This window comes from Barbatula barbatula, assembly GCF_947034865.1.
Source record: "Barbatula barbatula genome assembly, chromosome: 21".
Taxonomy (NCBI): Eukaryota; Metazoa; Chordata; class Actinopteri; order Cypriniformes; family Nemacheilidae; genus Barbatula; species Barbatula barbatula.
The window spans coordinates 2,691,482-2,707,473 of record NC_136784.1 but is presented as its reverse complement, the minus strand read 5'-3'; the positions used below and the strand labels follow the sequence as shown (position 1 = coordinate 2,707,473).

The 15,992-nt window shown below is 39.0% G+C and overlaps 1 protein-coding gene across 2 annotated transcripts in view; it reads right to left on the bottom strand.

The window, feature by feature from the left end:
* Nucleotides 1-15,298, bottom strand: part of jupb (junction plakoglobin b) — a 42,661-nt gene extending 27,363 nt beyond the window's left edge. Inside the window, exon 1 of one of the 2 annotated variants that reach the window (XR_013788183.1) lies at nt 15,124-15,222. The gene's annotated coding sequence lies outside the window, so the exon portion shown is untranslated. Of the gene's footprint in view, nt 1-15,123 lie in introns of both variants that reach the window. The other variant, XM_079485314.1, reaches the window with a different exon arrangement.
* Between the last annotated feature and the right edge of the window lie 694 nt (nt 15,299-15,992).

Here is a 15,992-nt window from a genome sequence, read left to right as displayed (position 1 = left end):
CGAGGAAGCTTCAACATATGCAGAAAATACCATCTCGGAGCAACGTAAGCCCCCCAATAATGCAGTGCTAAGCTTTCGCATACTGCTCTTTCAAACCTGACAGGGATGAAATGATACGACACAGTTGAGTACTAAGACGGGTCGAGTATTAAGGATGAATCCTGAAGTGCTACTAAAAGGAATTAGGGCTTTTTACGGCTATTTTTATAGCATAAATATAAAGCAGACTTGTTTTAAGTGGCGGTAGGGGGCGCTCAATATGAGATAGATGGGGGTCTTATAATATCAAAGTATAGCGATGGGCACAGTGATGGGGACAAATGTTGACATGGAGGTCTGTGGCAAAATGACCCACATTTGGTTTTGGCTACATTTTAAGTTTACTCATTGAACAATACTGGGCTTTAAAAATGAAGTTCCCAAAAGTAGAGTTGGTCAAGTACAAGAATCTAAAAGGTATCTCTAACATTTCTTGAGTTACAGGCATGCACATTTTGTAAAAAGAAATACCACGAAAATGGCTTTTTCCTCATTTCTCTGTGTAACTCTACATTTCTCATATAATTTTCACCGCCTCTAATATGGCACCAAATGTAATGTGACATTTGACCTTTTACCCTCCTCTTCAAAGAAGTGGATTACTCAGGAAATCTGTAGCGTTTAATATTTTGGCTTTCATCAATACTCATGTTGGCCTTGCTTCCGTATAAATATAAAAAGGTTTGAGAAATATTGGGTTGATTTGAAACGCAATGACCCTACGAGATCTAAGCAACCAAAAGTTTAGTCTCACGCCATGAGGATGTTTTGATGTCAATTCCGCTTGACAGCTTGCATGCAAAATCACATCAGATCAGATCACATGTCAATAAGTCAAACTGCATCTTTTCCAGTATAACCTACAGTTCAGCGTATTGCAAGATGGTTGCATGAAATGTTTCATATTAATATGTTCATGAGAAACGCTGATCTACCAAGAGAACATGAATAAATCTACATCTAAAACTTAAAAAGGGAAGACTGTATATTGGGTCAGATCAATTTCTCCTGTACCTGTTTCTTCAAAGATAAGACAGGCTAGACAAGCACACCGTACGACATGACTGCAAATCTGTAGAAAGCAAGTCTACGCTGAATGATCACACCATGAGCCCTCGAATCACCACAACTACTTTCAGCACTTTCTATTTGATTGGCTTGACGGGGCTACAAAAGCATGTTGCCTTGGTTTCCACACTGCGATACTGCCTTAGTGCCTCCCAGTCCATAATAGCTAAACATCACAGACGGTGAAATTACCCGGACCTATTACCTGTTAAGATGCTGGCACTGCTGACCAAAAAAGGGTTTTGGGATGCTAGAGCAATCCGTTTTTTTCATGATATGGCACAGGAGGCTGACAGATTCGTTTCTTTTATGTCATTATAGGAGAAAAAGAGCGTTTACTCAAGAGAAAATCCTTTAAAGAGTCTTTAAAAGGACATGAGGGTAACAATGACAGATTCTTTGAGCGAGCTATTGTTTTTAAATACAGTCTCCTTGATCTTAACCTACTGTATATGATGGTGACCCTGACACAAGGTCCTATCAGCCCCTCATGAATGTGATCGGCATTGAATATCAAGTCAGGTGAGCATTCATCCGTGATCATGTAAATTAAAAACGAGGCATAGGAATTGTCTATTAGAAATTGGAAAGACAAGTTAATGAGGATTAAAGGGATGTACCTCCTGCAAGAAGAAGAGCGACCCGGGCACAGAGACATTTCTGAGATGCTTTTCACGACAGCTTTAAACAGCAGCTGACTGGGTTTCTTTTCGTTTAACTCTGAAACAATCTGACAGTTCAAGTTTAAAGTGTTAAATTTTTTTTTCTCTGTGTTAAAGTACATTCTCCTGTCCTGGTGTGAAGTGCGGAAGCATCTATGAATATCAATGTATTAATCTATAAACAGCCGCAGAAAAATGAGGAAACTGCGTTAATTCCTACAGAATTTGTAGATATATTGTGGCCCTTTTCACTTCAGTGTCTGCTGAATTTCAACAAAATCAAACCTCAGGCCAAAAGTCTGCGATATGAAAACAATAAAAATCAAGGCTATTACATAAATAAATGTTTTAACTTTTCCTAAATACGTAGACAAATATGACTGTTGTATTGAAGATGAACTTGTTTTCTTTGCAGTTTTTGAGGTCTGAAAATAGAGAAATATTAGTAGTTCACAGAATGAAACAAAAATTATTTTCATCATTTACGTAAACACATACATTATATACAAATAGTCAATTCAGAAAAAATGAAAATAATTCTCAGTTTTCCATGGCCAAATGTATAACCCATCGTTGGGCCAAAAAGAGACTAATCAAACTGTTGAGTTAAATTAACCCAGTAAATGTTTATATTTAACCCACCTTGAGTTGAAACAACCCAGAATAGGTCAACATATCATAAATATCATAAACAACAGGAACAATGCAAGTCATTGCCAATGGCTGCGGTGACACTGAGTCAATCCCACTAGACCATATAAAGGTCCCATTGATTTACATCTATGCTTTTGGGAGACTCATTTATCTTTTATTTATTTATTCAAGATACACATTCCCTGGAAACCCACAACATCTGTGGATTCACTTAATACAGAGGTTCCTCCATGCTTTACATTTAATTACACAGAAATGTGTTAGTATGCTAAACGTTATTCAATGAAACGCAATGGCTGTTAATTCATTCATAAAACAGCGTGTATCTTTTAACACGTTTCCTCGAGTGTTTGTAGTGAGATGGTGCACGTGCCAGTACGGAGCAGCTGTGGATATCACGGAAGACTGAAGCACATCGTGAATTAAGTGCAGGCTGGCTATGCATATGACCGCTGTGGCACGGAAGCAAAGTGCTGGGATACAACTGGAAAAACGTTAGTGACCTTGCTTCTATTGACCAGAAAATGAGTTCAGACTGTAGACTGTGAAGCGGACAATATTGGACCATGCTGATGTAAACAGTGGAAAATATCAGTCAGTGTGTCTCGATCTCGCAGATCTGGTATTTCAATGTGCGATAAAGGAGCTTTTACTCTAGAAATCTGTCAAACGTTATCAGTGCTTTGTTGTATTCAAAATGCATCAGTAGTAATAGTTAAAAGATAAATGTTAAAAGACCTCGAAGTCATACATGAGTATAGACATGAAAGCAAAGTGTATCATTTATTTGTAGTTAAAAACAAATGTAATTTACTGTTTCTCTGCATTGCAGGATTCCAAAACAAGTGATGTGGCAAGATTCAGATTAACTATGCTGCGTTTCTCGATAACCCTTTTATGTGCGACGTTAGCCGGTGCTGTCCATGGCGGTGGTCCTGAATAGGTTGATATCGATCCCTCAAGAATCGATTGTTCACTAATAAAGTATTGAGAAAACGATTTTCATTATAAAGAAGCGCTTTAAAAGTAGAAATGGCATTTATCAGGGCTCAATAAATCAAGAAGTATGTGTGTATGTATTTATAATTTTGTGATCCCGCACCCTCACGGTCATGAGTTTTCTGAGTTTACCATCTACATTAACTGGCTGTTGGCTTCGCTCGCTTTGGAAGGGTCATTTATAATCTCATAATTTCCCATAGTGTGTTTATGTTCTCCACAGTCTGTTTTGATTACCCACCAGCCGTATCACATTATTGGCGTAAATCACTCATTTGTTTGATTTGATGACTAAAAGCGCAAACATGCGAGACATACCAACAACCACTATGGCGGGGAAAAAAGGCTGCATGAAGAGAGCCCCCAGCTTTACTTCTGCCGAAATGGCCATACTGCTGGTGAGGTGGGACACCTCTAAGGGTGTCCTTTTTTCTAGTTTCTAGTTTTTTGCCATAAATCATTACTATTTTGCCATAAATCATTACTATTTTGCCATAAATCATTACTATAAATCATTACTGATATTTTTTTCTGGTACTCTTCGAAACAGAAGCCTGTACCGTTTCCCAACACAGTGAGACTAATACAAATAGAATAGTTTCATCATGACAAACAACCTTAAACACGTTATGAAAAAATAAATGATTTGACGTGCTTGTCACAAACTTTCAAAGCAAATTTCACAACAAATTTCAGTCAGTTCTTGTCAGTTCATGAGATATCAGTCTTTGGTATCTGTGCATTTTTACGAGTACATGAGCTTAGTATCGGGCCCGAATACTGATATCCCTAATATTTATTCATATTTACCAATAGTTCTAATGTTTGAAATGTTCATACACAAGACAAATATTATGCAAATACTTTTATTCTGGATGAGATTAATCACGATTGATCGTTTGACAACCCTAGTATTAAATCACAAAAAAAGTACAGTTTTGTGAAAGTGAAAGAACAGCGAATCTGGAATTTGGACAATGGTTTGTAATGCTGTCATCACTGCCGTACACCCACCAACCTTGCATTTACATTTATGCATTTTAGCAGACGCTATTTTCCAAAGCGACTTACATTGCATCATACTATACATTTGAGGTGATGACAGAAGTTCTGAAAGCTTTAAAGAATGCAAAAAACTATTTTGAGAAGATAAATATTGACCGAGAGGAAATATTGAAAATATTTGGAGCAGATAAATAGAGAAATGTACATTTAAAATGTTCAACCATTAAGAAGGGCTTCAAATCAACATTACAGCACTGATATGAAGTAAATGTAATGCAGTATTAGGGTATAGAGATCGCTGACAGCTATCAGTATCTTTAATTCTGTTCAGTTAGTCAGAGTGAAATTTATCGCTTAAATGCAGCCACTTCACTTCAGGATCTCGCTAACAGATACATATCATCATCTAAGTGCCAGTCTTCTTATCACCCCAAAACCCTCCTGTAAAACACCACCTCCTTCTGCCAGAGCTACGAGGCCAAGGGCAATTTTACCGTATCTCTCACGTAGATCTCTGCTGATGCAGAGGTTACATTTCCTCTCTCGCAAGAACTACCTCGCTCCGTCCACTACATCAACAAGGTACCGCTCTAATGCCGCGAGGACCGTGTCCAAATTGAGCCCAGCAAAAACGTTGACAGGACTCAAAAAGTTTTAAAATGAAGTCTTTCTAAACTCATGTGTTACAGTAACACGCTGAAAGGAAATGCAAATGTCTGCGCTAATGAAATTTGGCGACGGATTTTCTTGGCAAGGGTTTGGAGGAGTAGCGGAGATAGACATGTTCACAAATAATGAAAGAAAGGCAGAACGGTAAAGAGGAAGCAGGCGAAGAATTATTGAGCCGTGAACAACAGAGACGTACTCAGAAGAGAATGAGGCTATTTATTAGGAAATAGAAACATGAGACCAGAGGATCCATCAGTCACCCGGGATATCGCTTTGAAAAGCTTGCTGCTGTAATTGGCTACGTTTGGGATGGAATAGTACACACTACTCTATTTCTACAGTTTACTATAAAGTATGTTTACAATGAGGAGTATGCACATTTTCTTAACAAAGTTGGAAGTAATATATAAAGTCTTAATAAGATCCACGAGTATGAGAAACCAATAATCCACGCTCTTAATAACAAAGGTGCTTCACAATGCCACAAAATAACTTTTTTGTCTAAATGCTTCCATAAAGAACCTTTAACATACCTTTCTGTTTCAAAAAAGGTACTTTGTGGCGAAAAAAGGTTCTTCATATTATAAAAAGGTAAGAAATAAACAGTTTTTTGAAGAACATTTGACTGAATGGTTATTTGTGGGACCAAAATTGGTTCTTCTATGGCATCGTCGTGGAGAACCTTTAAGGCACCTTCATTTTTTACGTCTGAAATGTTCATATTTACAAAGTACTTCCAAATTGTCATTCACTTTTAGATGAACTTGGATTCGAACTTGACTTCCATAACCTGACAATAACAAAACATAATGTACCTTTGCATACTGCAAAGTATTTAGTAAGCAGTAAGGGATTTCCATATCATTGACAGAAACAGAATTACAACGACTGTTTAAGTAGAAAGAATTCGAAAAATTCATATTTCAGTATTCAGTCTGTTTATGCCAGCGTTTGTTTCTTATTGGGCAGCTCTAAATCGCATGACGTATTTCATTGAAAGGAATGTTTACAGCCCTCTCTGCTCAGCGCCCCGGGGAGATAATGGCATCTTAATCATCATAAATTTCACTTTCGGCCAATTAAATTTTGACACCGATCTGTTGCCGACAAAAAAGGTCACTTGTACGCCTGTCAGTCATATTTTTTTGTCACGGTAAGCTCCCTTTGATGAGGACAATTAAGTTGGTTTTCTTTTTGGGCGAAGGGATAATCGGCGGACAGATGATGCATTTTATTCTCCTAAATGAAAGTTAGTAAGAGCACAGCACACAATGCTGGACAATGTCGTTCATTATCTGTCCTCCTGCAGAGCATACGGCTCTCTTCTGCTGGCATACGCTCACAATCATGTCGCTCGACTCTCTTGGTCCTGCCAACTTCGCAGACGCTGAGGAAGCACGCATGCCATACCGAAAAAGGCGCTTCAAGTCGGTCCTTTGATGCAGTGAGACGGGAAGGTAGAGGAGGGGAGGGGGCGCTTTTGGAAGGGAGAGATACAAGAGGAAAAACAGAGCAAGCAATGGGAGACGAGGAGAGTAATTAAAAGACTTGGCTGTAAAGATTACAGAATAATCCCGACCATTCATAGCTTGCGAGAGATTGTATAATATGCTTCTGTGATGTTGTCTTTGGTGAAATGAAAGAATTAGATCAACAAATAGCGGTGACACGGTATGGCACAGTCGACTTGTTGTGAATATATAACAGAAATATATTACAAAAATCACACTTAACGTTACACTGTATCAAATAGATAAGCATAAGAATGTTTAATACAATCTTATTCATTGTACTGTTGTTAATCCGTGAGCAAAAAAAGGAAGTTAACTCATATTTACACATTTAAATCTTTCTGAACACAAAGCCAGGACGAGTCGTAACAAACAAATTCACTGTAAAATCATGTTTCGTCTGTATTGTCTTGTTGCTTCTATAGCGTCCCTAATAATATTTAAAACAGTGGACAATCTGGAGCGGTGCAGAGCTTTCACAACATCAAATAAATGAGGATGACACCGTGAAACAAGGAAGAAATGAATATAAGCACGTTTGGATCTGAAAGAGGAGCAGATAAAACAGGGCAGTGAGGAAAACAGACAGGGATGGTAATATGGACTGACAGCTCTTTCAATATCTCCCACTAAGATGTCGAGAATCCCACCGCAGCGACTATTTCAGAATACCACATTTTCATGCAGTACGTCCATTGGAAACACAAACATTCATCGAATCTGAGGCATTTTGAATATAGGGAGTTTTTTCATACGCTGGTGCATTGGCTATTAAAAGATTATGGCAAAAACATGCCTTCTGGTAAAAGCTAATCATCAGCAAACACACGGCCGCTCAATTTTTTAACCTGCTGAAGGCTTAATGGAGAACACATTGAAACATCAAATACAGATCTCATTGCACATGTTCAAGAGGATGAATTTATTTATTCATTAAAATATGTTTTGGACATTGATTAATCGTGCAATGATCTGGGATTTAATTTGAGATGGAAGTCAACGTGAAACAACATCCACAACCATTGGCGGACTGGCCGTCTGAAGCACATGAGTTTTCCCGGTGGGCCGCTGCTCAATGTGGGCCCACTGTAAGGATGTCAAGTCAAGTCAAGTCAAGTCAAGTCAGCTTTATTTATATAGCGCTTTTTACAATTTTCATTGTTACAAAGCAGCTGTACAAGAAAAAATGACTATAAGTAAAACATAAAAGGTTATGGAATTCAAAACACAGGTCAAATATCAGACACACAATAAATTCCTATATGCAGTGTTAATTAAATAAGACTACCAAATTCTAGCAGTCCCCCCCCCGGCCAGGCAAAACAGTGCAAAACAGTATGCAAACGGTGGCGAGGAACCCAAAACTCCATTGGAGGAGAAAAAAAACCTCGGAGGGAAACCAGGCCTAACCAGGGGATTCCAGTTCCCCTCTGGCAAAAACTGCAGCCTCTGCACAAGCTCAACAGTGCTTGCACAACAAGGCGAAAATAAAAAAAAAATTAGATTTAAAATTATCATTAATAATCTAATAGTGGCTGAAGTTTTGTAGGGACGTCACTTCCTTCGTCCAGCATTTGTCAGGTCTAGGAATGGATTGCGCCCTGCCCGCTCCGCTCTTGTAACCTTGGAACAATGAGACAAGACTGGCTGAGAGTAGAGTACTGTTCTGCACTCTTTGATGCAACAAATGCATCGGTTGTTATTGGAAGTGTCCCTGGTTCCGGTTGATCTAACTAGTGCAGCCTAGATCTTTGAAATACATATATTATGATAATCTAGTGTATGCAAGATTAAAAAGATGCGTCTTTAGTCTAGATTTAAACTGACAGAGTGTGTCCGCCTCCCGGACATTGCAGGGAAGACTGTTCCAAAGTTTAGGCGCTAGATAGGAAAAGGATCTGCCGCCTGCACTTGATTTTGAAATTCTAGGTATTACCAACTGACCTGACGCCTGAGAGCGTAGTGCACGTGATGGACTATAATACGTAAGAAGTTCTCTCAAGTAGTGAGGAGCTAAACCATGCAAGGCTTTATAGGTAATAAGCAAGATTTTAAAATTTATGCGATGCTTTATAGGTAACCAGTGCAAGGTTGACAGAACCGGGCTAATATGCTCATACTTTTTTGTACGTGTAAGAACTCGAGCTGCCGCATTTTGGACCAGTTGGAGTTTTTGTAATAGGCCTGCAGGGCAACCACCTAATAGTGCATTACAGTAATCTAGTCTTGATGTCATAAAGGCATGTATAAGCTTCTCCGCATCTGATGATGACAGCATATGACATAATTTAGATATATTTTTAAGATGGAAAAACGCAATCTTACAGGTTTTGGCGACCTGGTTCTCAAATGACAGAGTACTATCGAATATAAAGCCAAGATTCTTAGCTGAAGATGAGGGTTTTATGGAACATCCATCAATAGTTAAGCAGTATTCTTGGTTGTTACGTAGGGCGGTTTTCGGTCCGATAAGTAACACTTCAGTTTTGTCCGAGTTCAGTAATAAAAAATTGCTACTCATCCACTTTTTTATATCGACAATGCATTCCACTATTCGATGGAATTGCTGTGTTTCGTGAGGCTTCGAGGAAATATAAAGTTGCGTATCATCAGCATAGCAGTGAAAGCTTATTCCGTGTCGCTTTATTATATCTCCTAGGGGTAACATGTATAATGCGAAGAGCATAGGCCCTAGTACTGAGCCCTGTGGTACACCGTACTGGACTTGCGATTTGCGTGATACCTCATTGTTTATTTTTACATATTGGAAACGGTCGCATAAATAAGATCTAAGCCATTTCAAAGCTATTTCCTTAATACCGACATCATTTTCAAGTCTATGTAGGAGCATGCTGTGGTCAATGGTGTCGAATGCAGCACTAAGATCTAGCAGCACCAATAAGGAGATACAACCTCGGTCGGACGCCATAAACAGATCATTTGTAACTGGATGTAAAGAAATAATAACGATATTTTCTTTTGCTCACTCGGGACTTCTGTACCCTAGCCACAGCGGAAACGGCGCTCATCAATGTCAAAATGTGGGCCAATCCAACAGCGTTTAGAGAACTCTAGCCAATCAAATTACAGAGGCCAAGCTGAACTTCAACCAATCAAGCTGAAGAAGACAGAAGTCAATTAAATTGAAGAAGTTCGGTGGGCGGGCACTAACAGAAAGCAAGTGCCAATTCAGTTTGAGGACTGTGAAGTAGTGAGATATGGGAAGTGAAACCTAACAAAGCCAACTGTTTAACAATACAAATGATGAACGGTAAGATTTGAGAGATGCAAACTACTTAACTTTTGTGAATTCTGCTGTTTTAAATGAAAACCTGGTTTGTCACGAAATGTAAGATGTTTAAGGTGCATCCGATTTAACATGCCTAAAAACATAACCGACAGCACTGCATACAGCATACAGCATATCTTAATCCTGGTCCTCACGACCCCCTGCTCTGCATACTTTGTAATATTTCATATTTTAAACCAGGCGTGTTAAAGGGAGAGAGACGCAAAGAATGCACGAGGACCAGGATTAAGAATGGCTGGTTTATACCATTCAAGCCATAAGATAAGACTGTGTAAGTTATATGATGGACTTAATTAACATTGAAGAATTCAATAGGTTGCAGAACTATTATCACAGGTAATGAAATTCATATTTTTGGTCAAATTATTATTTAAGTTTTTTCTACTTGGTTAAAAAATTACCAACAGAGTGTCTAAAATCCTACAATGTAATTTCATCTTGCATTTTTATACAAACTGGTTAAGAAAAAAATGTATTTGCAGGCTTTGATGTTTATTGGAAGGTAATTCCTGCAATTGTCAGTCAGTACAAACATAAAAACACAAGTGTGCACATTTCTGCCGTATAGTTTCTTTATCTTTTCATTCCTCAGCAGTGATTTATTCTCTCATATGCTTTGCTATCTGCCTCTCTTTTTTCTTTCTCTCTCACTCTCTCTCTCTCGGCCTTTGTAGCATCTTCAATAATCAGCACCTTCTTACTTCTTTTTCCATCCATTGTGGTTATCTTTCTCTCCTTTTTCCATCCATTGCTTCTCAGAGAAAGGACTGCGTTTCCCTTCCTGACGATCAAGAAAGTAAAAACGGTGATAACAAAACCGTGTGTGTGTGTGCATCCGTCCATGTCTGTGCACTGTACTGCACCCTCCTTTTTCTGAGTCACAAACATGCAAACATCAAATCAACAAAGAAATAAAACGTCTTTCAAAACAGGAAAAACAGCCAGATTGCAATGCATTCATTCACATTTTATCAGTTGCCACAAAATGATGTTTTCGTCACATCATCAGACCTAAAACTGAGTCAGCCTCGAAGAGGACACAAACCAAGACTGAACAGATTTTCACATTATGTAAACCTATGGTTTTGCCCGAAGAGAGTGCCGATAAGTCACGGGTTTGAATCCCACGGAGCACATAAACTGATCAAATACATGCTCTGAATACACAGCATGCTGCTTTAGATTAAACTGTCTGCCAAATGTAAAAAAATCAAATAGTGCTGTCTAAGGGATACCACCAGTGTGGTATAAATAGCTTGGTTGTTGGGGTGACACACAATTTCCTCTTGCAAAGCACAAACACAACGCTTACATACGGCCGCACAACCATCAACCATACGGTCCTTTCCTCACTTTCCTCTCTCTCTCTCTCTCTCTCTGACTCTCACTCTTTGTCTATATCTCACATACTTCTGTTTTATCTTCTGTTTTCTCTGGATCTCTCTGTCTGTCTACTTCTACTCTTCAGACATACAGACAACAGATGCTTTGTCTTCAAGCACAAATATCACGCATTCAAAGAGAAGAAAACAAACCGAAACAAGAAGCAATTCAGGAAAGGAATAGAAAATGAGTAAAACTGGATCACATCAGATCAGATTGAGGCAAGAAATTAAGAGACAAAATGAGATAACTCCGTTTTTAGTTTTTAAAAAAAAGTTATGTTTTTCTTATTGTGGATTCCAATTAATATCAATCAAACTGCATTTGGTTTGTTTTGATTTAAGCCATAATAACAAAAAATACACAGCAAACATGAGTTATCTCATTTTGGAACCAAACTCTTCAAATATATGTGAAGAGTTTAGTTACACAGTCAAGAAGAGACTGCTGGATAAACAATATAACAATGATATTTTTTACTACAACATTTTGTACAAAAAATGGTCCATGCACTTGTTGGAGATAATGTTATTATATAAAAATACAACAAAACCGCTAAAACTGTTGGGTTATTTTAACCGCTAAAACTGCTGGGTTATAAATTATCATGCTCGTATGTTTTAACCCATTGGGTCAATTATAACCCTATTCTTGGTTATTTGAACCCAACTGTTGGGTTTGTCCATTTTCAACCCAAACATTTTTAAAGCGAATATTTTCATATCACCACAGTGTAACACTTGTTTTGGTAAATCAATCTATACCATGAATCTGAGGTAGCACAAAGAATTAAGCATAGAAAAAAGTAAAACATGGAACATTAAGGAAATTAAGTAAACTGGATTCAAAGTTGCGTTGCAACATGTGTTTGCCGTCAACCTAAGTGGACTTCTTGCCAAAATAATTTACAGACCATAGTACGACTTTGTTCAGCATGTCATTTGCCCAAGGCATAGTTTGTGCCAGGACAAAACAGATCCGGAATTACAGCCGACACAAAATCAGATATAACAAAAACGTTGTTACCATTGCCAATACATTGAAATATGACCAAGAAAGGAAGCTATAAGTGTGCAGTTCAGTGTCTGTGTCCTGACACATAGTTTATGCACACACACCACAGAAACTGTTTATTTACTTCCTCTCATCTCATGCAGGAAGGAATATTCGTAGCTAGCAAATTTATGTTTTTTTAAAGCTGTATTTCTCGAATAAAAGTACGAGCTCTGCAATCTGCATGTAGAGAGCACTGTGACATGCAACAAAATCACCAAATCGCAGACTAAACTTAATCGACAACAATGCGTTAACTGCAATTTGTTTTTTTAATTTAGATTTTACATGAGTTTTGCTAACTATCCGGTCTCTATCATAAACATTATAGGAATATTGTTGTCTTGCTTGCGAAAGCTTGTATGTCCAAATTTGCTGATTTTCAAGAAATGGTTCTATAACCGCATACTGTGTTGTCCAAGTTGACAAGCACTTTTTAATACTTTTTATTGATAAGATATCTGCAAAACCCAGTGACAAACATAGACAAACAGACTAATATTAACGATTTATGGCAAAAAATAAGAATCGCGAAATATGACAGCAGCGATATACTTGTGCACAGCATGCATAGTTTATCTCTGTTAAGACACACGCACTCATGCAATAAATACGAGAGGTCAAGGAAATAAGAACAGCAAAGGATTGTGGGACCTAAACACAGAAGCGGCGATCTCCAAGCATTGACATTATCTCTAATGTAGCGTGCCAAATTCCTCCTTCCTCCAGCAGAATTACCTACAACTCACAATGACACTTTCATTGCTGACACATACATTTAGGTGTGTAAACTTAATGATTTTGGAAAGCGCTGCACAGCGTTCACCACTATGCACTGAAAGATATGTTATATCGTCGAAGTATGATTCTTTAAAAAAATCTTTCACATATTTCTCTGCCTATGAGACTTGGCCTCTGATTGCTAATCTACCGTCTGAATCTAGTACATACAAAACCCAATAACAGTCACGTTATTGCAGTGCCGGCCAATGTTTCCACTGACACGGTGCCAAAGGGAAGCCATGGCAGTAGACCCTGTCAGGCTACAGATGTAAAGAGCAGCAGGTGTCGTAGTGGAGGTTGAGGGGGCGCTGCAACATTTCCACCACACCAGATGTGAGCTGCACGGGAGCATGTAAAGGTGCGTTCTAAAGGCTAACAATGTGATGATATGCTGTCTGTATACATCTGTACATTCATTCATTAGATCAAAACACAAGCCTGTTATTCAAGATTTTAATAGAGGGAAAATGCTTTGAACTGACTAGTTGATGTCCTGTCAAATTGGAGAGATTTGCAAATACAGAATGATATTGTCATGGTAAAACAACGTAATAAAAAATATCACATTTCGGTCAGAAACAAACCGTTGTTACGCAAAAAAACACTTGACATTTTTCAGTCTGCCTGCGGTGGAAAAAGAAATAAAATCTTTGTGTCGTAAACAACTTCCATGAGAAATCAATGTTCTGTCGATATGCCCTACAGCGCTAACAACACTGACAATACAAAGTGCTTTGTTTTTCAGCCCAAATATGTAAATGTTGTATAAACGTGCCGCTGCGCAAAGTTCCAAACCGTGTATTTCCCAATCCCAATATAAAGACACGTTTCATGTGCGTTCATATACAACTATTAAACAAAGCTGGCATCTCGTAATCAGAAATGCACCTTACTGCATCGATTTCAAACATAAGCCTGCATTTCAGTTTAGATGCATTTATATTCTTCCTTTCCTCGAAAAACAGTCCCCGTTTGGCTCAAGTCCACAAGTATCAAAGCACAGACTTTCCAGGGACATCCATGCCAAACGTTCTCTCTTTAACAAACAAGACAACTACGCCTGAAAAGCAACAATGGCATCTGGGATTTTCATGCACTTGGAACTAGATACCATTAGCTTTGTGTCAGTCAGGTTGCCACGAAACCCACCATCGATAACGTGAACCTGACTTGAACTTGACTGGAGATAAGTCTGTAGGGATGCTCATGTTCAAATGGTGCTGATAATAACCAAGTACAGACTGCCCTGGCATGCACTGCCTGCTGATACAAACCAGACTAGGCTACTATAAATCACACGCTCTCTTATGTTTAAAGCTTACGTTTAAGTTTCACAACTTCGTGTCCATTTCACATCATCCAAGCACAGTCACACCCGACAGCTGTGCGCGTGGATCTATAGGTGTGGCATCGAGTAGCAGTCGCAAATTCTTCACCAAATACTCGTGAACGCGTTACTTTACGCAAGATTTTCCTCTGTCTGTGGTCAACATAGAGTTAACAACAGAATGTGCAGATTTTCTCAACACTCCCACATTTCCCCAAACTTATAATTCAATCATTTAACAGTCGGATTTATCTCTAATTCGCGCATAAACGTCACACGTCAAATCTACACAAACGGGAGCTTATCGTGCAAAGTTTACGCTCCTTTCATAGATGTTGCACTTGCATGTCAGATAACGACACTGTCATATTAACGCAAAATAGCAATTATGTAACATCGCCTGCTTCTTCTCACACGTCGCGCGTGATGAACTCCAGTGGGCTTTAAACCGGGTCCCCGTGTCACGTTTGACACACAAGCGCACCGCTTCCGTCCAAAACACAAAATAAACCGATACGCGCAAACATCGACTCACGATGCGTGATGGTCAAGCGGGTCTCCTGAAGCCCGTTTGGGTTCACGCAACCGAGACGGTCGCAGGGCACAGTCATCATCACATTTAGTGCAGCATTTAAATGACCGAGCGTGCACTCGTATTACCGTACGAGATGATCGCAATCCACTGACGACAGGCTCGAAATAATGTTGCGAATCCCTTCTCCGGCCCCGAGCCCCCGCGTCCACTCTTATCCAAGTCTGGCAAACGTTAAGCGATAGAGTCCGACGGTAGCGGAACCCTCCGTGAGTCTCCGGCTGCGGGAGCGAGCGGGTGGGCGGGGCTTCGGGCGGCTCAGTTTCAGTACCAGTAATTATTTGAGGGTTTCTGGCGCATCCATCGCGTCCGATGGTCATTTAGTGTTTGCTTGGATATAGACATGTGGAGGATCGTGTTTGACTTTGGGTCCGTGTTTCTGCCGCCATGCCCGTTACTAGGCTGCTGTTTTGCCTGGTAATAAAATATCTAGAAACATTGGCTGGTTTGAAATAGGCAGAATGAAGACACCTGATGTCTTACATTTGCCACATAATTGAAGTATTTTACCGGAATTATTAACCTGAATAATGATATTTCTATGATCATTTTTTGGTGCAAAGGAACAGGCATCAGCATGAGTGTGTGCATCCATGACATTTAAGAACACACAAACACATTTTAATGTTGGAAAAAATATGAAGCTATTCCAAAAGCTTTGCGGATGCTGTTGAAAATCATTTTTGCGACATATTGCAGATCCCACCTATATACAAATATGCTATCTTAAAATCACATTGGGCCCAATTCTATTGCTTTCAAAGATGGGAAATATTTGCCTGAAAGAAAAGAATCAGAAACAGTCTTATGTGCAGCGGCATATTACAGTAATAAAGCTCATTATATCAAGAGTTTCAGTCTAAGAGCCTGTTAAAGGTTATTCTAATCACCACTATACCACGGCCACAGTTTTGATGTGCTTGGTTTTCTCTGTGAT